Below are 25,721 nucleotides of genomic sequence, written 5' to 3'. Positions count from 1 at the left end.
GGGCTGCCCCTGTGAATGGGGAGACAGTGGGTATCTGGTCTGAGGTGGCTGGACTCCTAGAGGACGAGGCCGCACTCCATGACAGGAGGCAAGTGAGGTGACACCTGAGGCAGTAGGAGTAGCATTTAGTATAATAAGCAGGTCTTTTGAGAATCAGAGTGCCCATGAGGCAGTGGGGACTGTGGGTTGGCTGCGTCTCACAGTATTAGAAAAGTCTGCAGAGGAGAAGGAAATGCTTCGGAAAGGGACTCAAGAAATGGCAGCACAAGAATGCAAGCTGCAAACTTCTATGGATTCCCTGAAGGAGGAAATAGCATTGATGTGAGAGGAGGCAGCAGAGAATGCTGGCAGCATGGTGCCACTGAAGAAGGAAAAGTTTCCTTACAGAATAAGATGGAAGTGCTGACAGGTGCTCTGCAGGAGGAAGAGGCCATCAAGGAAAAAGACGAACTCCTGAAGGAAGCACAGGTAGAGGTGGCATGAGAACATCTGCTGTGATTCATTGAGGTGAAGGTAAGAGAGCTGCTGAAGACTGAGCTAGCATTGCTGGGAGGCACAGAGGAAAAGGTAAAGGTTGTAGCAGAGGAGGCACTCGGGGGAGAGGAGAGAAAGGTGCCAGCAGCCCCAGAAATGGAGGAGCTGGGGAGGGATGAAGGGGTGGTGCCGGAGGCACTGGCGCCTCCTGTATTGAAAGCATGCCCAGTGGTTGTAAATAAAATAAAGTCCCAGCAGCTAAAAGTTCCCCAAGGAGAGGAGCAGCCCCCTCCCCAGGTCGTGGAGCACCCTCTGGTCCACCCCTGTACTCAGGCTGAGCTGCTGGATTTGGGCTCCCAGTTTAGGCAGAAGCCCTCGGAGTTGATATCACCTTTGGCTCCTGTGTCTGTGGGATTAGGGATGGATGGAGTTTTTCTGTTGGGATCAGAAATGGAAAGCTGGCTTCCCTGGCAGTGCAGCCTGCCTTGAGGCAGTAATTACAAAATGCACATCAGACCCCAAGGAGTCACTTCCTCCTTGATTGGCTTATGGCTGCACTTCATGCTGTGTAGCCCAATCTGGGTGATCTGCCATCCTCTTCTGTTAGTTGGCAGACATATGCTGAGCTCCAAGCGGTGCTACGAGTGCTAGGCATAAAAAATGTCATCTATACTCCAGAGAATTGTTTCCCAGATGAAGAAATTTTCATTACTGGGATGAGAAACGTTTTGCTTCAAATGGCTCCCACATCCCTCTTTGGGTCTCTAGTGGACATTCTTTCCCCTCACTTAGGGCATCCCATAAGCAAGGTGACACATACAGTAATGGATTTAGGAGAGGCTGAAGCAATGAGAACACAGAGATAAATAAGGTCTGTTACTCACAAGAAGAATTTAAAGAGCCCATGAAGGTTATGAGGACCAAGATGTGAATTGATATAATATGGGCCGGAGCAGATGGAAGGAAATTATATGGGAAGACAAATAGGATCTTAGTAGAGCTATGGCAATAACTGAAACCAGAGCAGCAGTTCCAGCAATTAAGACCAAAGAGGAAGAGGTCAGAGACAGAGTCATAAGTCTGGCCTGTGTGTTTGCAAGACTTCCTGCTGGAGAGCGAGCCAACCTCACTCAAGTCCACATAAGAAGATGACTGGGGAACAGTTTGACTGAGGGGTAGGTCAAGGAATCTTCCCTAAGAGACTGGGGGGGACTGGAGGTCACATGTTGAAATAGCTATCCATTGGTCCCCAGTGAACATACAACATGGTGGACATAGGGGTTGAATGTTCACTGATTCATGGTAAACCTGAGCAGTTCCCAGGGACCCCCCACTATCATAGATGGATATGGGAGTAAGGTTAACAGAGTGACACAAGCCCAAATCCCGTTTAGAATAGGGCTTCTACTCCCAAAAGTTTATACTGTGTACATATCTCCTATCCCTGAGTATATATTGGGGATTGATATCCTGCAGGGTCTAAGGTTGCAGACCACTGCCAGTGAGTTCAGACTGAGAGTACGTGTGGTAAAGGCAGTTTTGGGGGGACATGCTAGGCAACCACCCATAACTTTGCCTGTGCCTCAGCAGGTGACTAATATAAAACAATACAAACTGCCTGGAGGGCATAAAGAGATTGGAGAAACTCTCCAGGAGCTGGAAAAGGTGGGTATTACAAAACTCACCCATAGTCCTTTCAATTCCCCAGTGTGGCCAGTAAAAAAGCCAGAGGGCTCCTGGCATATGACTGTGAATTACAGAGAACTGAATAGTCATACCCCGTATGTATGCCACTGCCCCCTCTATTGCAGGTTTAATGGATACCCTCAGCCATGAACTAGGAACATACCATTATGTGATAGATTTTTCTAATGCCTTCTTTTCCATTGACATTGAGCAGAAAATTCAGGAACAGTTTGCCTTCATGTGGGAAGGATAGCAATGTACTTTCACCATCCTTCCACAGGGGTACAACACAGCTCCACCATCTGTCAATGACTTGTATCCCAGGACTTGACTACATGGGAGAAACCACCAACTGTGCAGCTGTACCATAATATTGATGATGTCATGCTCATATCCGATTCTCTTTCAGATCTAGAAGGTGCAGCACCTAGACTGCTGCAACATTTACAGGAGAAAGGATGGGCTGTGTACAGTACCAAGGTTCAGGGACCCGGTTTGTCTGTCAAATTCTTGGGAGTCGTCTGGTCAGGTAAGACCAAAGTTATACCAGAAGCAGTTACAGATAATGTCCAGACCTTTCCTCCCCCTACAACTGCAGCACTGCCACAGGAGATTTTGGGTCTTCTAGGCTACTGGAGAGTGATTATCCTGCACTTGGCACAAATTCTGAAGCCCTTATACTGGTTGGTATGAAAGGGTGCCAGGTGGGACTAGGATGAGACATGTGCATCTGCCTTTACTACAGCAAAATAGGCAGTCAAGGCCATGCAGGCCTTCAGTGTGATAGACCCATCAAGGCCCTGTGAGCTGGATGTTCATGTCACTGAAGATGGTTATGACTAGGGTCTCTGGCAGCGGCTTGAATGAACTTGCCAACCTGTTGGATTCTGGTCACAACTCTTGAAAGGGCCAGAGGCACAATACACTTTGATAGAAAAACAATTGGCTGCTGTGTATCACGTTTTGCTGGCTACAGAACCTATCACTGGAATGGCCCCGATAAAGGTAATAACCACCTCTACCATGTTGTGGTGGGTACGAGACTATACCCAAAAGCCAAGGAGTGGTGTGGCACAAACGCCCACACTGGCCAAAATGGCTGCTTGCCTATAGCAGTGTAGTGCCCTATCTAGTAGCCCCTTGAGTGAAGAACTCCAATGCTTATTGGGGCTGGTGACATATACTGCTGAAAAGCAGGAAGAACTTGCTTTTGAACCATTAGTAACAGAGAGTCCCTTTCAGGAGGGAAGAGCCCCTATACCTGAAGATGCATAGTACAGAGACAGCTGCAGCCATGGGATGCTCCCAAAATGGAGGGTCATAGCTTTCAATCCTAAGACTGAGACAATATGGATGGAAGATGGTGAGGGGAAGGCTTGTGATCAGCAAGCAGCCATCCCCTATAGTTGTCTGCACTGATAGCTGGGCTGTCTATTGGGGCTTGACCCTGTAGCTACCAACTTGGTACCATGCCAACTGGCTGGTACATCACCAACCCCTTTGGGGGCAAGAATTGTGGCAAGACTTATGGTCAGACTAAAATAATTACAGTATACCATGTTACAGGTCATTTGCTACTGGCATCCCCAGGAAATGATGAAGCAGATAAATTGGCCCAGATACGTTGGTTAGAAGGAAAGCCTACCTCTTATGTAGCCCAATTGTTACATAAGTGTTTGTTACATATGGGGCAAAAGACAATGTGGGCTGTAGCCCATCAGTGGGGCTTGACTTTGACCTTTGAAAAAGTTAGTAAACCCTGGCAGGAGTGTGTTGTGTGCTCAAAAAGGGTCTTTTTTCCACAGCAACATGGGACAGTAGTAAGGGGCCTATACCCCTCATGAGGTGGCAGACTATTGGGCCTCTACCTGTGTCAGAAGGATATAGGTATGCCATGACTTGTGTAGACACGGCTTCTGGAATTCTGGTTGCTTTTCCTACCCAATGTGCAGACCAGCAGATGACCAAAAGAGGTCTGGAGCATCTCTTTGCTGCCTATAGCCGACCACAGGTAATTGAGAGTGATCAGGGCACCCATTTTACTGGACATACACTGCAAGAATGTGTGCGACAACTGGGAATCAAATTGAAGTCTCATGTGCCATAGAATCCTACCACAGCAGGCATGATATAGAGACAAAATGGCTTGTTAAAATCCAGACAAAAGTCAGATGCCAATAGTCTGTGGGGATGGTCAGTCTGCTTATGGACCGTGCTATGGCGTTTGAACAAGAGACCCCAAAAGGGAGCCCTGAACCCCATAGATATGTTAACACATATGGCTGCCTCCCCTATACAACTGCAAGTACAAACCAAGAAAGAATCTCTGAAGCCGAGGTTCAGCCACCAGAATAATACATTGTTGCCAGCACAAACTGCACTGAATCCCAGAGACTTCACTGAGTGGACATGGCCTTGAAACTTTTGACACATGGACCAATGATGGCTGGCTCTCCTGGCACCTTGGGGACAAGGCCTGGAAGCTGGCCTCCTGTGTATTCCTGGAATAACAGCAGAGTGGCCCCCAAAGGTCACAGTAGTATATTCTGAATTGCCAGAAGGTAGGAGCATCTTACTGGGGAGTTTTGTTTTATCATTATGGCCAGTGAATGCACCTCCAGTAGCACTATATATAGACCCTTCAGTAACCCCCATGGGGAGAGGAGTATGGTATACTAGACCTGGAAGGGAACCCCTTTCTACAACAGTCCTATCACAGGACCACTCTCTTGCATGCATCTTACCAGATGGACAAGATTTGCCTATGTTGGTGTCATTAAAACATGTGTCTTATCGCCCCTAAGGTCTTTGTGGATTAGGAACTTCCTCTGTCTTGAGGATTATTATAATTTCTGTTACCTATATCAAAATCTTGTATCTTGATTTTTGTTATTATCTCTAAGTAGTTGTTCTCCTCTGTTGCTGTTATGGAATCTGATTACAGAGCTCCAGCTTTCTCACACAGGCACCATAGCAGAAGACTGAAAGTTTGTAGATTGTAAGGCGAGAATCCTGGAGGAGTGGAGTGTGCATAAGTTGGGGTTCCTATGGCCAGGAAGCTCACTGAACTTAAACCACCTGATGATATAGCTGGCCTGTTGCCAGGCTAGTGCTTCCACACCTTTAGACAACAATAAGCTATTATTGTGCTACATAGAGAGCTCGGCCCAGTGCTCTGAGAGGAGGCAGAGACACTAGTGCTCGAACTACCACCAGGAGAACAAGCAGGGTAATAAACCCTTTCACCCTAAAGAACATTTTGTGGTCAATTTCTTTGGTCACATTGAATCCATAGTGAACGTGCTGTAACCCATTGGCAAGACACCAATATAGGAAAGAAACAGGCTAGGTTATATATAAGGACTAAGTTAATAATGAGAGTATATTATATAGTTGTGTGACATCAAATTTTAAAATCTACAGTCAATGGACAATTTTCCAGCAAAGTAAACTATTAGCTGTAGAAGAGGTATATATTTGAATGCACTACAAAGAATATTAAATAAGTTAATGAGGCCATATTAATTTATAACTTAATTTAAAATCAGTCACACACCCCAAGGTGACTGGAATTTTTCTAAGTCATAAAACATGGAAGAGATAGCTCTAAATTTCTTAATATTAAGGCCTGATTGAGATAATACAAATTGTGAAACAGAAAAAGAACATTAAATTTAATGCAAAAATTGTAGATAAAATATTAACACTTTAAATCAGCAAAGGAAAGAAAGAATATTAGACCATAAAAAAGTAGTTAGTTTTAAAATGCAGAAATAACATACATAAAACAACCATCAGCATAGTTCATTACAATTACAAAGAAAGAGAAAATCAGATATAATTTTCTCTATTTAAATGACAACATAGGGCTAATTAAAATTTAGCACCATTTAAATTCACATGACAAACATTTGTAGAAAAATATTTTTCATATAGAAGACCTTTCAAAAATTCCTACCTGAATATCACATAGAATCATGGAATGCCAAAATAAATTTTCCTAAAATGAAGAAGAATCCAGAACCATAAGCTTTAACCACTATTAGTATTCACTATAATTTTTTTACCATTAATCTACAATTACATGAGGAGCACTATGTTTACTAGACTCACTCCTTCACCAAGTCCCCCCCCACACACAATATTAGTCACTGTCCTTTAGTGTACTAAAATGCTGTAAAATCACTACTTGTCTTCTCTGTGTTGCACAGCCTTCCCCGTGCTCCCATCCCCAAATTATACATGTTAATCGTAAGGCCCCCTTTCTTCTTACCCCCTTCTCGTTCCCTTCCCACCCATCCTCCCCAGTCCCTTTCCCTTTGGTAACTGTTAGTCTATTCTTGGGTTCTGTGATTCTACTGCTGTTTTATTCCTTCAGGTTTTCCTTTGTTCTTACATTCCACATATGAGTGAAATCATTTGGTACTTGTCTTTCTCTGCCTGTCTTATTTCACTGAGCATAATACCCTCTAGCTCCATCCATGTTGTTGCAAAAGGTAGGATTTGTTTTCTTCTTATGGATGAATAATATTCCATTTTGTATATGTACCACCTCTTCTTTATCCATTCATCTACTGATGGACACTTAGGTTGCTTCCATTTCTTGGCTATTGTAAATAGTGCTGTGATTAACATAGGGGTGCATCTGTCTTTTTCAAACTGGGCTGCTGCATTCTTAGGGTAAATTCCTAAAAGAGGGATTCCTGGGTCAAATGGTATTTTTATTTTGAGCTTTTTGAGGAACATCCATACAGCTTTCCACAATGGATGCACTAATTTACATTCCCACCAGCAATGTAGGAGGGTTCCCCTTTCTCCACAACCTCGCCAACATTTGTTGTTGTTTGTCTTTTGGATGGTGGTGATCCTTACTGGTGTGAGGTGATATCTCATTGTGGTTTTAATTTGCATTTCTCTGATGACTAGCGATGTGGAGCATCTTTTCATGAGTCTGTTGGCCATCTGAATTTCTTATTTGGAGAACTGTCTGTTCAGTTCCTCTGCCCATTTTTTAATTGGATTATTCGTTTTTTGTTTGTTGAGGTGCATGTGCTCTTTATATATTTTAGATATCAACCCTTTATCGGATCTATCATTTATGAATACATTCTCCCATACTGTAGGATGTCTTTTGTTCTATTGATGGTGTCCTTTGCAGTACAGAAGCTTTTCAACTTGATATAGTCCCACGTCTCCATTTTTGCTTTTGTTTCCCTTGCCCAGAGAGATATGTTCATGAAGAAGTCACTCATGTTTATGTCCAAAATATTTTTGACTATGTTTTCTTCTAAGAGTTTTATGGTTTCATGACTTACATTCATGTCTTTGATCCTTTTAGAATTTACTATTGTGTATGGGGTTAGACAGTAATCCAGTTTCATTCTCTTACATGTAGCTGTCCAGTTTTGCCAACACCACCTGTTGAAGAGACTGTCATTTCCCCATTGTATGTCCATGGCTCCTTTATCGTATATTAATTGACCATGTATGTTTGGGTTAATGTTTGGAGCCTCTATTCTGTTCCATTGGTCTGTGGCTCTGTTCTTGTGCCAGTACCAAATTGTCTTGATTACTGTGGCTTTGTAGTAGTCCTTGTAGTTGGGGAGTGAGATTTCCCCCACTTTATTCTTCTTTCTCAGGATTGCTTTGGCTATTTGGGGCCTTTGGTGGTTCCATATGAATTTTTGAACTATTTGTTCCAGTTCAGTGTAGAATGCTGTTGGTAATTTGGTAGGGATTACATTGAATCTGTAGATTGCTTTGGGCAGGATGGCCATTTTTGACAATATTAATTCTTCCTACCCAAGAGCATGGGATGAGTTTCCATTTGTTAGTGTCCTCTTTAATTTCTCTTAAGAGTGTCTTGTAGTTTTCAGGGTATAGTTCTTTCACTTCCTTGGTTAGGTTTATTCCTAGGTATTTTATTCTTTTTGATGCTATTGTGAATGGAATTGTCTTCCTGTTTTCTCTTTCTATTAGTTCATTGTTAGTGTATAGGAAAGTCTCAGATTTCTGTGCATTGATTTTGTATCGTGCATCTTTGCTGTATTCTGATATTAGTTCTAGTAGTTTTGGAGTGGTGTTTTTAGTGTTTTTTATGTACAATATCATGTCATCTGCAAATAGTGACATTTTGACTTCTTTAACTATCTGGATTCCTTGTATTTCTTTCTTTTGTCTAATTGCCATGACTAGAACCTCCAGTACCTTGTTGTATAACAGTGGGGAGAGTGGGCATCCTTGTCTTGCTCCCGCTTTTAGAGGAAGAGCTTCTTGCTGTTCAGTATGATGTTGGCTGTGAGCTTTTCTTATATGGCCTTTATTATGTTGCAGTACTTGCCCTCTATACCCATTTTATTGAGAGTTTTTATCATGAATGGATGTTGAATTTTGTCAAATGCTTTTTCAGCATCTATGGAGAGGATCATGTGATTTTTGTCCTTCTTTTTGTTGATGTGGTGGACGATGTTGATGGATTTTCGAATGTATTACCATCCTTGCATCTCTGAGATGAATCCCACTTGGTCGTGGTGTATGAACCTCTTGATGTATTTTTTAATTTAGTTTGCTAATATTTTATTGAGTATTTTTGAATTTATGTTCATCCTGTAATTTTCTTTTTTGGTGGGGTCTTTGCCTGGTTTTGGTATTACGGTGATGCTGGCTTCACAGAATGAGTCTGGAAGTATTCCCTCCTTTTCTATGATTTGGGAAATTTTAAGTAGAATGGGTATTACATCTACTCTAAATGTCTGATAAAATACAGTGATGAAGCCATCTAGTCTGGCTTTTTTCTTCTGCAGTTTTTTGATTACCAATTCAATTATATTGCTGATAATTGGTGTGTTCAGATTTCCTGTTTCTTCCTGTGTTAATCTTGAAAGGTTGTATTTTTCAAGAAAGTTGTCCATTTTCTTCTAGGATATCCAGTTTGTAGCATATAATTTTTTGTAGTATTCTCTTATATTTCTTTGTATTTCTGTAGTGTCTGTAGTGATTTTTCCTTTCTCATTTCTGATTCTGTTTATGTGTATAGATTCCCCTTTTTTCTTGATAAGTCTGGCTAGGGGTTTATCTATTTTGTTTATTTTCTCAAAGAACCAACTCTTGCTTCATTAACAATTTCTATTGTTTTAGTCTTCTCAATTTTATTTATTTCCACTCTGATCTTTTTTATGTTCTCCTTGTACTAACTTTGGGTCTCATTTGTTCTTCTTTTTCTATTTTCAGTAATTTTGGATTTAGACAGTTTATTTGGGATTGTTCTTCCTTCTTTGAATAGGCCTGGATTGCTATACACCTTCCTTGTAGACCTGCCTTTGCTGCCTCCCACAGAATTTGGAGTGTTGCTGTGTTGTTTTCACTTATCTCCATATATTGCTTGATCTGTTTTAATTTGGTCATTGACCCATTGATTAGGAGCATGTTGTTAAGTCTCCATATGATTTGTGAGCCTTTTGGTTTTCTTTGTACAATTCATTTCTATTTTTAAAGCTTTGTATCTGAGAATTTGGTTGGTAGAATTTTAGTGTTTTTTGAGGCTTTTTTGTGGCCTAGTGTGTGGTCTATTCTGGAAAATGATCCATGTTCACTTGAGAAGAATGTGTATTCTGTTGCTTTTGGGTGGACAGTTCTGTAGATGTCTGTTAGGTCCATCTTGTCCAATGTGTTGTTCTGTGCCTTTTGTCCTTATTTATTTTCTGTCTGATTGATATATCTGTTGGAGTGAATGTTGTGTTGAAGTCTCCTAAAATGAAAGCATTCCATTATATTTCTCCCTTTAATTCTGTTAGTATCTGTTTCACATATGTATGTGCTACTGTGTTAGGTACATAGATATTTAAAATGGTTATATCCTCTTGTTTGACTGACCCCTTTATCATTATGCAAAGTCGTTCTTTGTCTCTTGTTCCTTTCTTTGTTTTGAAGTCTATTTTGTCTGATACAAGTAATGCAACGCCTGATTTTTTCTATTGTTTGCATGAAATGTCTACTTCGATCCCTTTACTTTTAGTCTGTGTATGTCTTTGGATTTGAGGTGAGTCTCTTGTAGGCAACATGGAGATGGGTCTTACTTTTTTACCCATTATGTAACTCTGTGTCTTGATTATTGCATTCAGTCCATTTCATTTAGGGTGATTGCTGATAGATATGTACGTATTGCCCATGCGGGCTTTGTATTTGTGGTTACCAAAGGTTCAAGGGTGGCTTCATTACTCTCTAGCAGTCCACCTTACCTTACTTATTACATTATAAAACAGTCTGATGGTTCTTTTTTCTCTCCTTTGTTTTCCTTCTCCACTCTTTATATGTTAGTTTTCATATTCTGTATTCTTTGCATTTCCCTTGACTGACTTTGTGGGTAGCTGATTTTATTTTGCATTTGGTTAGTATTTAGTTTGGTGTGGTTTTATTCTCTGGTAAGAGATATTTTTTCTTAGGCACACTTCCATCTACAGCAGTCTCTTTAAAATAGAGTGTAGAGATGGTTTGTGGGAGGTAAATTCCCTCAACTTTTGCTTATCTAGGAATTGTTTAATCCCTCCTTTAAATTTAAATGATAATCTTGCTGGGTGGAGCATTCTTGGTTCGAGGTCTCTCTGTTTCATTGCACTGAATATATCATGCCACTCCCTTCTTGACTGTAAGGTTTCTGCTGAGAAGTCTGATGACAGCCTGATGGGTTTTCCTTTGTAGCTCACTTTTTTTAAATCTACCTGGCTGCTTTTAATACTCTGTCCTTGTCTCTGATCTTTGCCATTTTAATTATTATATGTCTCGGTGTTGACCTTATTGGGTCCCTTGTGTTGGGAGATCTGTGGAGTTCCATGGCCAGACTATTTCCTTCCCCAGATTGGGGAAGTTTTCAGCAATTATTTCTTCAATGGTACTTTCTATCCCCTTTTCTCTCTCTTTCTTCTTGCCATATCCCAATATTGCAAATATTGTTCTGTTTGGGTTGGTCACTCAGTTCTCTAAATATTCTTTCATTTCTAGAGATCTTTTTTTTTCTGCCTGCCTCAGCTTCTCTGTATTCCTGTTTTCTGATTTCTATTCCATTAACTGTCTCCTCCAACTCATCTAATCTGATTTTAGTGCCCCCCATTGTTTCATTTCAGTTATCTCCATTCTGATTTCATCCCTTAGCTCTTGAATATTTTTCTGTAGCTCCATCAACATGCTTATGACTTTTATTTTGAAATCTTTTTCAGGAAGATTGGTGATTTCAGTCTCACCAAGCCCTCTTTCTGGTTTGAGGGATTTTGGATTGAACAAGGTTCTTCTGCCTTTACATAGTCCTGGGGTGATGGGAGTGGTTGCCGGTGATTTGCCCAGGTGTCAGCTGGGAGGACAAAGTCCCTTCCTGCTTGTCAGTCACCATGCCTGTCTCCACTCTGTGCTGGTTAACTGCATGCTGGGAGCAGCCTCTTAGTTAATCCCCTGGGTGGGGCAGCCCTTAGGATGGCCTGGGAGATGGTGTGGGTTGCAGGTGAGTGGCATGAGTGTCTGCCACTAGGACAAAGCCCTTTAGTGACTCCTGGTCTGGGCCTGTCTCAGCTTTTCTGCAGGTTAACCACATGCTGGGAGTAGACTCTTATTTAATCCCCTTAGCTGCCATTGGTGGGGCAGCCCTCAGGATGGCCTAGGGAAATGGCATGGGTTGCAGGCAAGCGTCACGTGTCTGCCACGAGGACAAAGCCCTTTCATGACTCCTGGTCTTATCCTGTCTCTGCTGTCTCTGCAGGTTAACCACGTGCAGAGAGCAGTCCCTGTGTCTGGGCTGGTTAGCTGGGTGCAAGGAGAAGTTTCTGTGTTAAGCTATGTAGTTGCTGTAGGTGGTGTAGCCGTCTGACTGGCCTGCAATGATGGGGACAGCCGGTTTGCATATAGGTGCTGGCAGGGAGGAAGGAGTGGCAGGTTTATTATCATGGTGAGCGGCCTCAGGGCAGCGTTTTCAACCAGGGAAATAGGGCACCTGAAGCTCCTGAAAGTTCCCACCCTGCTGGGCTGAGTGTGCCAAGACGATTTTGACCAACTTCCCTTCCTCTACACCATTGCCCTTTTAAAACTTTTAAAGCATATGCTTTTCTTTTGGCCCAGGGCAGCTGGTTGCAGGAACCTGTTTGCAGTCTTAGTCTCACACATTGCTTTTCTGCCCTTTCAATCTCCAGAGCACCATTGAATGTGGGTCTGTGCTCCTGGGGTAGATTTCTAGGGCTGGGTATTTAGTATTCCTGTGCTTCCACTCCCTATCTGCTCTAATTCTTTTCCTCCCACTGGGGTCGGGGGAGTGCTCGTGTCCCTCTGGGTCACGGCTTTCTACTGTACCTTTTTCTGTGCGATGCTGACTTCTCCTAGAACACACTGGCTGCTGTACTCTTACTTCTGGTAACTGTTTTAGGAATAGTTGTCTTTGCTGTATTTTCAAAATATATGTGGTTTGTGGAGGAAATTCCCTCCACACTACTCATGCTGCCATCTTTTCCCCTCCCTCTCTGCATTCATATATTTTTTATCCTTTTCTTTCCTAACATGAAAAGAGGTTTCAAGAAGAGAACAGAGGTCTCTCTCCTTCCATAACTGTCTAAAGGCTCTTGCTCTCCTTCTCTAATCAAGAAGGTCACCAAGGTGATCTAGTCACACTAATTGAGCAACTAGTCTCTTAACTAATGAACTCTTTTAAAGTTTCTATTCTGCTGAATCTCCCTGACCTTATATCAAATACTTTCATTAGCTTTGAATGAGAAATGTACTTCTGTTAAGACCCAACATTTTACTTTTATAGCAAATCTCTTTATTTCCCCTTTTTTATAATGATACTCCTTAAAGTGCTCAATTTTTTTCTCTTATACATATCACAAATTAAATTGGATTAAACAGCTTTCAACTGCACAAAAATTACTTTCAAAATAGTCTTACTAGGAGATCAGCCTTTTGAATGTGTTTGAGAAACCACCTTTAGTCTCAACCAAAATCTGTGGTTTATGTAAAAGAATCCCTATTCCCTTTAACTGGTCATTTTCCTACACTGGCAATATAAACTAGGTGACTGCTATGTAATACAATTATTAAATACCTGATTTTCAAGTAAATTCACTAAGTCATAGCTGTTACTTATCTAACATTTGCAAGTAATATCCTATACTTTCTACTTAGTTTCATTACATTAAAATGTTTTAAATGGCTACTTACCCCTGATCCAACACCTATTGGCAGTGATTAAATTGTGTAGGAGAGAGAAAATCATTTTTACAATGTGGCCATTTACTCGAGCAATATTTATAAAAATGTGTTCTACAGAGCATATATCTAACAATTGTTTTACAAGAAATGATTCCTAAGGAAAATGACTTTTAAACACTGCCAATTATATTCTCCTCCACGAAAATGATTTAGTATGTTAAAGGCTCTGAGAATGCCTGCAATAAGGAAAAGTATTTTACTTGGCTCAACCTGGAAATTCCCAGACTTACTTATGCAAAAAGTTATGATGAAACCTTTCTTTTTGAAAGCACATATTAAAATATTTATGGAATGTTTTGGAATATTTTATGGAATATGTATGAGATGTTATTCTAAAATATCTCCATATATTAGCATTTTAAGTGAATTTTCTTAATGGGTCTTGAGCTAAGAATATAGGATTCTCATCTTTAAGCTTTCCTATTTCATCCTTTCCTATTCATAATACTTTTCCCATTTAAAATCTGAAATGGGTTTATCTGAATGATGAAGCAATTACATCCTAATGATCTGACTGAAAAGTGAGATGGAAAAGTGATTATTAAGCATTTTAATACTCTTTAGAGAGAAACTATCTGTGCATCTTAGTGAGTGGTTATTTCCAAAATATCAATATAAAGAAATAGAGAACGTGATATTCTGTATCATTTCCTTCAAGTAGTTATTTATTTTTATATTTGTTTTCTGTTCGTATTTCTGTGATGAGGTGTCCACTTTTATCTGTATAGTCAATTGATCAGGGAATATGACTCTATCATAAACTCAAGAGCTAAATCCTGATTAGTCAAATCTTGACAATACAGTTCCCTTAGCTGATAATTAATTTGAGGTGGCTGGTGTATCCTTTCTTCCAATCAAATTGAGGTGAAGTTGTTGAGAAGTCTTAGAAAGATTTCCTCATTTATAAAAAGATACACATGGGAAGAAATTAGCTCCACAAGCTATTTTTGTATCCTGAAGTATTAAGTGTATGACTTACTCATGAAGGATCTGACAGAACAGTGGCATAAGCCGCAGGCATAAAACGACAGTGATGAAGCATGAAATTCAGCTTCCAGAAACCAACGAAACATCCATGAGATGACACGTCAGTAAGCACAGAGAAAGTCTTGTAGGGATGGTGGCGAGAGAGCCCTCCAGGAAATGGTATCACTGTCTGTGGCATTTAATCCCATTTTGTCAGCTTCCCCTGTTCAGCTAAGTTTTGGTATATCAAATTCCTCATAATATGTAAGTTTAGGATCTCGTTCCAAATACCTGGGACCATTTGCAACTCTCTAATAATAGTATTTAATAAAATGTGATGTGTCAATTAATAAACATCTCATTTGAATGTTATATTTTATAATATTAAACGAATAGACATACATATGATGGCTAGTACCTTTTCTTAAAGTCACAACTTACATTTTGTTTCTTTGCAACTGGAGTGACATTAGGTATTTCTGAGACTTGAGACGGATAAAACTTGGTATTTTTATATCCTAACTCAGTCTTCTAAGTTGAGTATATATTTAGCAAATCTTTATTGAATTTTGTCAAAATTGTAGGTTTGGAGCAATATTCTTGCAATATAAAAGTTAATTCACAAACATCTAACAAAAGATAAATTACTTCTAGTTAAGTGAAATATTGCTATTTACAGCTAGGTGTGAAGAATGGAAATGATTGCAATCTCCGAGCTTGATGTATGGGTGAAGTGTAACAGTATTTGAAAGAAATTGCCCCTCCCTCCCATAGTATCCCCATTTTAAGTACATGTGAACTATGTAAGAATTTTTTGCAGGAAAAATAAATTTTGAGAATCAAAATTATTATTTTATTGTGAAAAATCTTGAACACTATATATTTAGACTGCTTAAAAAGCAATGAGAAAAAATTTTAATTGTGAGTAAAGGAAGATAGAATCCTATGCAATTTTAGGTCAAAGTGGAGAAAAAGTGAAAGCAAGGAAATTGAATTCATTTTTACTTATGCTTTCTTCCATAAAGCTCAGTATCTCAAATAAGTAAAGATTGGGTAAGTACTATGTCTCCAAGAAAAATTTATTAGGAATCAAGTGAACGTAAAGGCCAGATATACATAATTAAACTGGATGCTATGTAAATCCTGAATTTGCATATTCAAGTTCAAATGACTGGCAATACAAGATTTTTCTTAAATGAAAAATCTCAGAAAGCCAGATGGTCCTGAATAGATCAGTTGAGGTTATTCAAAGTATTGAACATATTACCAAGATATAAACTGAGGGAAGTTACTTTACCTTATAGAAATTACTTTTGCTGAAAATAACAACTTTATGAATTTTAAAATATTTATTTGAAAAAATCTAAATGCATCTTTTCTTCTGAAGTTATCACACTTTATTTACTCTTTGCTTACAAATGTGCATTTGAAGAGATGCACACTGATGGATCAATTAAATAGTGATCATGTGTTTAGAATGTTCTTTTACACTGAATAAATATAAAGAAACTTTTTTTGGCTTCCAGACTTTCTCTATGAATATGTCAGAGAATGGCTTAGAATTGAGGTGCAGTATTCTTAATTTTGTAGAAAATGCTTCCTTGTTGTTATGTAGTTGATTGTCCATTATCATTTACATTAATATTATTTTCCATTCTAGTGTATTAAAAATTGTCCTTAACAATTAACATTAATTAAAATGAAAATCTTCTTAATGTATTATGCATTTTGAGCAATAAACATAAAATTCACTAAGCCCTTCTTCCTTACATATGTGTCTAATAATGGTTTGCCATTCTAAACAAGTCATTTATTAGAAAAATAAGGTTCAGAGTTTTATTTACTCTAATCAGTTGTATCTCAGTGATATTAAATGGAGATGTGTAATACAAAAAATAATAAATTGCTAACAACTCATCTTTCTTTATCCTGAGTATATGTCCCACCAACTTTAAATCTTGTTTCACATTTTCTTTCCTTTTATTACTGAAGTATAATTGATACACAATATTTTGTTGGTTTCAAGTATACAACATAGTGATTCAACAGTTATCCATATTAAGTCCTCATCCCAACCAGTGCAGTTAATATGTCAATAGAGAAAGATGTTACAGAATCATTGACTATATTCCCCATACTGCATTTCCATCCCCACAACCAATTTATAATATGATTGAGATTTTTGTGTATGATATACTATAATTTGTGGGTTTTTTCTGATAGATTGTAACTTTAAATAATATATCTAAATTTGGTCTCTTCACTGCTTTCAATGATAGTATTTATTAAGTTAGCTTTACAAAGCAGTATTTTCTGTTTCTTGTTGAATGTTGTGATTAGTTTTTAAAGAGGGTTATTAGTTTTATTAAAAGATAACTCTAAATCTTGGCAGTAAACTCTACTCTGATACCTATCTTCAATTTAAAATTCAACCTGGTGCATACTTTACTGTTTCTTTCAATAGTTGCTAGTTTTTCCAATATGCTATATAATTTATTATTGGTATCATTTTGGATTACTTGGAGGACTTAAAACTAAATTTTCAGTTGCTTAAAACATCAAAATTTTACTCGTTTGGTGCACATGCACATCATTTGTCACAAGGACTTGATCATCATTGCCTCCCAGAGACCTCGGCTCATAGAGGCTCCACCATAGCACATGCTTTTATGATAGGAGAGGCAGAAAAAAGGAAATGTGGTGACTAGTAATAAGAGCTTCTACCCAAATACTTCACATATAATGTCTTATAAGGAATGCCTGAGTTCCAGTGAATATAAAGAGTGATCTCAGATCGTCTTCAGTAGGAAAGAATAGGACACTTATGAAGTCTTAAAGATAATCAGTCTAAAAATATTCATATTAAACTTATACTTCTTTCTGTACACAAAAGATAACTGCTCTCTTTCTCAAGAGCAGACTAAAAACTTCCATCTAATAACAGTTTCAAATGCAAAGACTTGTTGTGGTATTGCTTGGTTCAGACAACTTTTAATTTAGAAGATACTTTTTTTTTAACCTGTTAAATAACTGAACAGAGTTGGAATAACTATAATGAACATCCCTATAAAGGTAAAAACAGAGTCATAGCCATTGTTTGTAGCTTTTGTAAAATTACCCTGGATGACACCGTGGTAGACGGTAAGGTTGTTATTTGGTAAGAGTGTTTTGGTAAAACGTCACTGAGCACTTTCTGAACATAGCTATTGTCAAGGGCTTGGAGCACAGTGAGGGGACAAGAAACCTAAGATCTCTCCGAGCTCTCAAAGGACAAAGATGAGGGTAAAATGAATTTACCTGTAAGTTTTCTTCACTGCTTACATTTACAATTAAATTTTGCATTAGTTATGTTTTATTTTATCATAGTTCAGCAAGTCATCCTTGAGTCAATGATTTGTTTTTAGGAATTGGAGCTGTGATGCATGATGATAATATTAACAAAGTGAAAATTTAACAGGTAGTCATAATAGCATGTTAATGATGTGATAAAATGATATGCTGAGATGAAATGCATTGTGTTAACATATGCTAAACAAAAGGGTTAACAGTCATTGTAACACATATACAATCCCTAGACTAGTGATTTCGGTTAATTAAATTTAATGAATGGACACACTGTTTTTTAGACGTCTTAAATGTGAAAAAAACATTTTTGTTTCAATTGTATTTTACCATCAATAACACAAATTGCCTCAGGAATATGTTTGAAACCAGAAGATCACAACAGTAGTGTGTGGATTCTATTTATTGAGCATTCTTTGACACTCCCCAGTATTTTATTGAGGTAGAATTTAACAATGTCTCTTCTGGTTTAAACTTTTTGGTAGCAAAAAAAAATCAATGCCATTGACTTAACCCTTAATCAAATTTACTTCAATATTAAAAATGTTAAAGAACAAATCACTTATATTTGAAAAGGCAGCTATTTCTATGATTAGACCTAATCAAATAATCAATGGGTATTCCTGATTCAATAGAGTTAGTTTATTTCCTGTGTCTTATTGATGAATTCTGCCAATAGAGCCAGGCTTTCTTCTTGTTTGTTTATTTTAACCATAATTTAGGTCCTATTATAATACCTAGTACCTGGAAAAGTCAATAGATATGAAAATGATAAAAATATTCCAAAATAGATTAATTGGATTAAAACTCACATAAAATTATTTTAATTTCATTTTTGCATGATTTATTTTTATTAAATGTTTAACTTACTTATCAAGAAACATTTTATAATAAATGAGAAATAAACACAGCAGATAGAATAAAACTTAGTAATGGAAATACTTATTCTTCTTTATAAATGTGGTAGGTCAAATACCTCAAATATAAATTTATTCTGTTAATTTAATTAGATCTTTAATTAGTTTATATATTGCCTGACAGAAAAACATTGTATTGTCAAATATTTTCTAAAAAGAAGCCATACATTAGGATATCAAACTTCTTTATGTTTCAGCTATTACTGTCTTTCCATTAGTGGAAATAATATGTTGTGAACTTAATCTCTTATTTTTTCTATTTCAATGTCTCAAATTGAAATGAGTGGCAAATTCTCTCTTTGAAACATTTCCCACCTTAATCCAATATTATTACATATGAATTTTTTTTCTCTTTTTATGTTATCATTAATATATAATCACATGAGCAACATTGTAGTTACTTGATTGCCCCCAGTATCAAGTCCCCACCACATACCCCATTACAGTCACAGTTCAACAGCATAGTAAGATGCTATAGAATCACTACTTGTCTTCCCTGTGTTATATTGCCTTCCCTGTGCCCTCCCTACATTATGTGTGCTAATCGTAATGCCCCTTATTTTATGTCTCCCTCCCTTCGACCCACCCTTCCCAGTCCCTCTCCCTTTGGTAACTATCAATCCATTCTTGGGTCCTGTGAGTCTGCTGGTGTTTTGTTCCTTCAGTTTGTACTTTGTTGTTATACTCCACAGATTAGTGAAATCATTTGGTACTTGTCTTTCTACACCTGGCTTATTTCACTGAGCATAATACCCTCTAGCTCCATCCATGTTGCTGCAAATGGTAGGATTTGTTTTCCTCTTATGGCTGAATAATATTTCATTGTGTATATGTACCACATCTTCTTTATCCAGTCATCTACTGATAGAGGTTCTACCATTTCTTGGCTATTGTAAATAGTGCTGTGATAAACATAGGAGTGGATATGTCTTTTTTAAACTGGGCTCCTACATTCTTAGGGTAACTTCCTAGGAGTGGAATTCCTAGGTCAAATGATATTTCTATTTTTAGTTTTTCAAAGAACCTCCATACTGCTTTCTATAATGGTTTAACTAATTTACATTCCCACCAGCAGTGTAGGAGGGTTCCCCTTTCTCCATATTGTTGCCAGCATTTGTTGTTGTTTGTCTTTTGAATATTGGCCATCCTAACGTGTGAGGTGATATCTCATTGCTGTTTAATTTGCATTTCCCTGATGATTAGCTATGTGGAACATCAATTCATGTGCCTCCTGGCCACCTGAAATTCTTTGGAGAAGTGTCCATCCAGATCCTCTGCCCATGTTTTAATCAGATTATTGGCTGTTTGGTTGTGGAGGCATGTGAGCTTTTTATATATTTTGGATGTCAACCCCTTGTCATATGTCATTTATGAATATATTCTCCCATACTGCAGGATGTCTTTCTGTTCTGCTGATGGTGTCCTTTGTCATACAGAAGCCTTTTAATTTGATACAGTCCCACTTAATTTTTCCTTTTGTGTACCTTGTCTACCTTGCCTGGGTAGACATGTCCATGAAAAAGTTGCTTATGTTTATATTCAAGAGAGTTTTGCCTATGTTTTCTTCTAAGAGTTTTATGGTTTCTTTACATTCAGGTATTTGGTCCATTTTGAGTTTAATTTTGTGTACGGAGTTAGACAGTAATCCCGTTTCATTCTCTTACATATACCTGTCCAGTTTTGCCAACATAAGCTGTTGTTGTCATTTCCCCAGTGTATATCCATGGCTCCTTTATCATATATTAATTGACCATATATGCTTGGGTTAATATCTGGACTCTTTATTTTGTTCCATTGATCTATGGGTCTTTTCTTGTGCCAATACCAAATTATCCTGATTAATGTGACTTTGGAGTAGAGCTTGAAGTTGGGGAGCATAATAACCCCTGCTTTATTCTTCCTTCTCAGGATTGCTTTGGATATTTGTGGGTCTTTTGTAGTTCCATATGAATTTTAGAACTATTTGTTCCAGTTATTGAAGAATGCTATTGGTATTTTGATATGGATTGCATTGAATTTGTAGATTGCTTTAGGCAGGATGGCCATTTTGACAATATTAATTCTTCCTACCCAAGAGCATGGCATGAATTTTCATTTATAGTGTCCTCCTTAATTTCTCTCAAGAATGTCTGCAGATCTCCCAGCATAAGGGACCCAAGTAGGACAACACCAAGAAACACAATAATTAAAGTGGCAAAGATCAAAGACAAGGACCGGGTACTAAAAGCAGCAAGAGAGAGAAAAAAGATAACCTACAAAGGAAAACCCATCAGGCTATCACCACACTTATTAGCAGAAACCTTACAGGCCAGAAAGGAATGGCATGATATATTCAATGCAATGAAACAGAAAGGCCTCAAACCAAGAATAATCTATCCAAAAAGATTATCATATAAATTTGAAGGAGGGATTAAACAATTCCCAGATAAGCAAAAGTTGAGGTAATTTACCTCACACAAACCATCTCTACAGTGTATTTTAAAGGGACTGCTCTAATTGGAAGTATGTGTAAGGCTAAATAAGTGTCATCAGAGAAAATAAAACTTACAGCAAAGGAAGTAGACCAACTAAATACCAACCAAATGAAAAATTAAATCAGCTATCCACAAAATCAGTCAAGGGATACACAAAGAGTACAAAATATGACACCTAACATATACAAAGTAGAGGAGGAAGAGAAAGAAGCAAGAGAAAAAAGTATCATGAGACTGTTTATAATAGAATAATGAGTGAGTTAAGGTAGACTGCTAGATAGGAAAGAAGCTGCCCTGGAACCTTTGGTAACTACAAATCCAACGCCTGAAATAGCAATAAGTACATATCTATTGATAATCACCCTAAGTGGAAATGGACTGAATGCACCAATCAAAAGACACAGACTAATAGAATGGATAAAAAAGCAAGACCCATCTATATGCTGCTTACAAGAGAGTCACCTCAAACCCAAAGAAATACAGAGACTAAAAGTGAAGGGCTGGAAAAAGATATTTCATGTAAATAATAGGGAGAAAAAAGCAGGTGTTGCAGTACTTGTATCAGACAAAATAGAGTTGAAAACAAAGTAAATAACAAGAGATAAAGAAGGACATTACATAATGTTAAAGGAATTAGTCCAACAAGAGAATATAACCAGTATAAATATCTATGCACCCAACACAGGAGCACTGACATATGTGAAACAAATACTAACAGAATTAGAAGGGGAAACAGAATGAATGCATTCATTTTAGGAGACTTCAACATACCACTCACTCCAAAGGACAGATCAACCAGTCAGAAAATAAGTAAGGACACACAGGCACTGAATAACACATTAGAATGTATGGACCTAATATATCTATAGAACACTCTACCCAAAAGCAGCAAGATACACATTCTTTTCTAGTGCACATGAAACATTTTTCAGAATAGACCACATACTAGGCCACAAGCAGAGCTTCAGCAAATTCAAAGAGTTTGAAATTGTACCAACCAACTTCTCAGATCACAAAGGTATGAAACTAGAAATAAATTGTACAAAGCAAAGCAAAAGGCTCACAAAACACATGGAGACTTAACAACATGCTCCTAAATAATCAATGGATCAATAACCAAAGTAAAACAGAGATGAAGCAATATATAGAGACAATTGAAAAGCAACAGCACAATACCCCAACTTCTGTGGGATGCAGCGAAGACAGTTCTAAGAGGAAAATATACTTCAATCCAGACTTATATAAAGGAGGAAAAACAATCCCAAATGAACTGTCTAAATTCACAATTATTAAATCTGGAAAAAGAAGAGCAAATGAGGCCCAAAGTCAGTAGAAGGAAAGAAATAATAAACATCAGAGAAGAAATAAAATTGAGAAGAATAAAACAATAGAAAGAATTGATTAAACCAAGAGCTGGTTATTTGAGAAAATAAACAAAATAGATAAACCACTTGCCCTTTTAAGACTTTTAAAGCATCTGCTTTTCTTTTGTCCCAGGGCAGCTGGTTGTGGAAACCTGTTTGCAGTCTTAATCTCAGACTTTGCTTTTCTGCCCCTCTAATCTCCAGAGCACCATGCAATGCGGGTCTGTGCTCCTGCGGTACATTTCTAGGGCTGGGTATTTAGCATTCCTGTGCTTCCACTCCCTCCCCGCTCTGATTCTTTTCCTCCCGCTGGTGAGCTGGAGTCAAGGCAGTGCTCAGTTCCTGCCAGGTCACGGCTTTTTACTTTACCCTTTTCTGTGAGATGTTGACTTCTCCCAGATGTAAAGTGGCTGGTGTACTTATTTCTTGTCACTCTTTTAGGAATAGTTGTATTTGTTGTATTTTCAAAAATATATGTGGCTTTGGGAGATTTTGACTACACATTCACGCTGCCATCTTTCCCATCTACATATGCATTTTCAAAAGTGACTACAAGTTAGACATATGTGAGTACCTCCTTTCTCTCCTCTAGAATGTGGGACATCATATTCATGTAGCTAATAAGCTATTTAATAGTTAATCATCTGATATCTACACCTTTTCATGCCTGTCATTTTTCCATTCATTTTTGTCCAATCATAGGTCTCTTGACCCCTCATCAAATCCCTCTGTTCTTTTTATACATTTTCCTGCTATAATAACAAAATGATATCTTCCAAACCACCCTCTTTTTTTCGCAAACCTATGTCCTTTTCTGTCTTCTCTAACTTGAAGAAAACAGTTTTCCACCTACTATCCCAACTGAAACTCTCATTATAATATTCAAGAACCACCTTTTCTTTAATCCTTACAACCATTACTGAGGACCATAACTGTGCACTAATTCTTGAATCCCCTGCATTGCATTTCAATCAGACATGTGCGTGTACATGCAAACTAACTTATTTTCAGGTATTATTTCACATAATCCTATATTATTCATGTTGTTAGTTTATTTTAAACTTTTACAGTTACTGGGTGACAGAGGTATAATCAGAAACTATGGTCAGTTTGATTTTGAATATTGTTTAGTCCTAACTTCCCTTGATGAAAATGACCCAAATGTCTTCTAATTGATCTGCATGAAACTTCCCACACTATAATCAATTCTTCACAGTACCAGATTTAGATAATAGTTAAATATTGATAAAAGGCAAATATAATTTTAACTTCTTGCTCAATATTCATAGACAGCTTCTTTGTAAACAGTGTTAAGTCTAAACTCCATATTTTAAGGTTCATTGTGATCTGCCTTTAGGCAGCTCCATTTATACCCTTGTTTGAAATTAGTACTTCAAGAAATAAACAAGGCAGCACCCCAGACTTGTTGTAATTCCTCAAAAACTGTAAGGATCTTTTTAACTGCTTCTGAGCAATTCCTTGGCTTTTCTTGAAACTGACTTAATCTTTCCTACCAATTAAAACCCATATTATAGTGTGGGTTACTATAATAGCACTGTATTAGCAAAATCCTCTTTAAGCCATATTTTCACTTTATTAAGGAAATACTAATATTTGTTCAGATAATTCCATTTCAATTTAGTTGTACCAAAAAGCTGTAACTCTAGGATACTTCTATCAATTTTACTTAGGCATATTAGAGAAAATAATGCATGAGACTTTTCAGAGAATATATCCATCATGGTTAGAAAAAGAACATTAAATTATATATTTTTATTATTACTATGTAAGTACAATTCAACAATATACGGAAATCTTATTATTTTTTCCATAATATGTAGATATATTCATTATATTGGTAATTCCAGTTTTAAATTATTAGAATTGCAGACCTACTTCAAATCCTTGAAAACCACAAATTTGCAATAACATTTGGAAAAATTAACTCTTAACTACAGTATTATCAAACATCTATTACATAGCAGCATGTAGAAAACAATCTCTTTTACTACTTGACAAACAAAATATCAAGGGCATATATATATATATATATATATGAAATACATATGTATACACATATATGTGTGTATACACACACACACACACACACACATATATATATGTATATATAATTCCAGTTACTTTTAAAATAAAATATACATAAATGGTATGGGTTACTATAATAGCACTATATTAGCAAAATCCTCATTAAGCCATATTTTCACTTGATTATGGAAATACTAATATTTGAAATAAAAAGAAACAACTCTGATCATTAACATTTGTGCAAGTACCTGAGGTGAAAATTTGAAAAAACATACCAATGCCCCCTCTCAGTTCTTTAGTGTTAGTGTTTTATACTTCATTTAATACTAGCAATAACAACAATAAAACAAATACAATAGCTGTTTACCCAAACTTCCTTCAACCTCTCCAACTTTCTCCAGTCCTTCCACTCCAGAGGTAAACACCATTAACAGATAAATGTATAACGGTTAATGTAGTGGTTTGACCCTGGTGTTTAAAGTTATTTACACTTTCTGATCCTTAATTTATGTATCTGTAAAATAAGGATAAGAGTAGAACATATTCTTTAAATTTGTGATTCTGACTAATTAAAAGGCACTTAGAACAAGACTAGGTACATAATAAGTATCAATAATCAAAATGGTCTTTGTTAACATTCTGTGATAGGAGTGTAGGCCACCCATATCAATATGACTAAGTTGTTTCTTTCAGGAAACCTATGCCCAAGAAAGGTTAAACCATCAACCAATAAATAATTTTACCATTTACTTGAAGAAATTCTCACCAATAATTTACCAAAGACATCTCACTTATTAAACACCAGTTTGTTTACCAACATTAATTGCAAGACCTTTTTCTCACTCTTCCAATTCTATCACAAATAGAATCCTTAATTTTACCAAATGTCAAGCAATTCCCCAACTTGAAAGGCCAACCTTAAACTATTTAAACCCAGACCACAAAGTCTTTTGAATATCCCACTTTGGATTTTCCCTATTGATAACATGCTAAGAATGACAGGGTGCTTTTTCTTTTCCTTTACTGCAGTGAATATTAATTTGTTTCATTAGTAGTTTGTCTGGTGTTATTTTGGGGAGATCAAGTGTATTATCTAAATATTGATTAATCAATCAGTTGATTAAAATGTTTAAAATTTCATTTCACATATTTCCACTGAGAAATTTTTTCACTAAAGAAAATGTTCTTTGCAAATGGAATGATTTCAT

The sequence above is a fragment of the Manis pentadactyla genome, chromosome 19 (assembly GCF_030020395.1).
Source record: "Manis pentadactyla isolate mManPen7 chromosome 19, mManPen7.hap1, whole genome shotgun sequence".
NCBI lineage: Eukaryota > Metazoa > Chordata > Mammalia > Pholidota > Manidae > Manis > Manis pentadactyla.
The sequence above is the reverse complement of the archived record's forward strand: the minus strand, read 5'-3'. Positions refer to the sequence as shown.